This window comes from Helianthus annuus, chromosome 4, assembly GCF_002127325.2.
Source record: "Helianthus annuus cultivar XRQ/B chromosome 4, HanXRQr2.0-SUNRISE, whole genome shotgun sequence".
In the NCBI taxonomy this organism is placed as follows: domain Eukaryota; kingdom Viridiplantae; phylum Streptophyta; class Magnoliopsida; order Asterales; family Asteraceae; genus Helianthus; species Helianthus annuus.
The window spans coordinates 88,430,365-88,431,595 of NC_035436.2; the positions used below are offsets into that span (position 1 = coordinate 88,430,365).

Here is a 1,231-nt window from a genome sequence, read left to right on the forward strand (position 1 = left end):
ACGGGGCCGTGCTGAACCTTCTGACCAGCATTCTTTTTTGTTTTTATTGCAGGACTTGGAACCCGACGCCACCCTCACGTAGTGTATGAGCTCCAGTTCCAATAAAGACATAAAAGAACCACTAGAAGAACCCGAACGCTTTCTCAGAAAAAGGTTAAAAGCCAAAAACCAAGAGAAGGTTTCGGGTGATCCACCTCCAATGGCGGACCAACGTACCCTTATGGATTATCTACGACCCACCGTAGGTAATCTAGGCGCCGCTATCAATGCTCCGAATGTCGAAGCCAATAACTTCGAACTTCGGCCACATTTGATACAAATGCTCCAAAACTCCGCAACCTTCCATGGGTTTGCGGACGAGGATCCCCATCTACATATAACTAATTTCTTGGAAATATGTGATACCTTTCGGATCAATGGAGCATCAAACGACGCCATCCGCCTCCGTATGTTTCCCTTCTCACTAAAAGACCGAGCGAAAGCTTGGCTCAACACCCTCCCAGCTGGATCGGTAAACACCTGGGATGAACTAGCCCAAAAATTTCTATATAAGTATTTCCCTCCTTCTAAAACTGCTAAGTTAATGGCTGAAATTAATACATATTCACAAGAGGACGGGGAATCCTTATATGAAACTTGGGAAAGGTTCAAGGAGCTATTACGCAAGTGTCCCCATCACGGCCTCGCAATATGGCAACAAGTATCCACTTTCTATAATGGATTGTTGCCACACACTAGGCAGACACTTGATTCTAGCTCCGGGGGACTTTTAGGTAATCGACGCCCACACGAAATATATAATCAAATTGAGGAAATTGCTCAAACCAATTTTCAATGGCACACCCCCCGGGGAAATAAGTCTATCGCCCCGGGCGCCCATAAGGTCGATGAAAGCACTTCTTTACAAGCCCAAATCGAGGCTCTTTCTTCAAAGATAAAAAAATCGGAAATGACAAAAACAGTCTCGGTTATGGCTTGTGAAGGGTGTGGTGGGTCACATGAAAATTGGAGTTGCATGAAAGAAACAGACGATCAACAAGAAATGGTAAACTACATTGATAATAGACCTAGGCCGTCGGGTCCTCCAACGGGAACTTACAACCAAGGATGGCGAAACCACCCAAACCTTGGTTGGAGGGAACCCGGCAATAGTAGTAACCAACAAACCCAACGAACAAACTTTCAGCAACCAAGAAATGAGTTATAAAATTTCACTCAACAACAAGGTGGA

The 1,231-nt window shown here is 44.9% G+C and overlaps 1 non-coding gene across 1 annotated transcript; it reads right to left on the minus strand.

The window, feature by feature from the left end:
- Positions 1-577: 577 nt before the first annotated feature.
- On the minus strand, positions 578-684 carry LOC118491902. The gene has a single exon (XR_004892347.1). It is a non-coding gene; the product is annotated as a small nucleolar RNA R71 (small nucleolar RNA).
- Between the last annotated feature and the right edge of the window lie 547 nt (positions 685-1,231).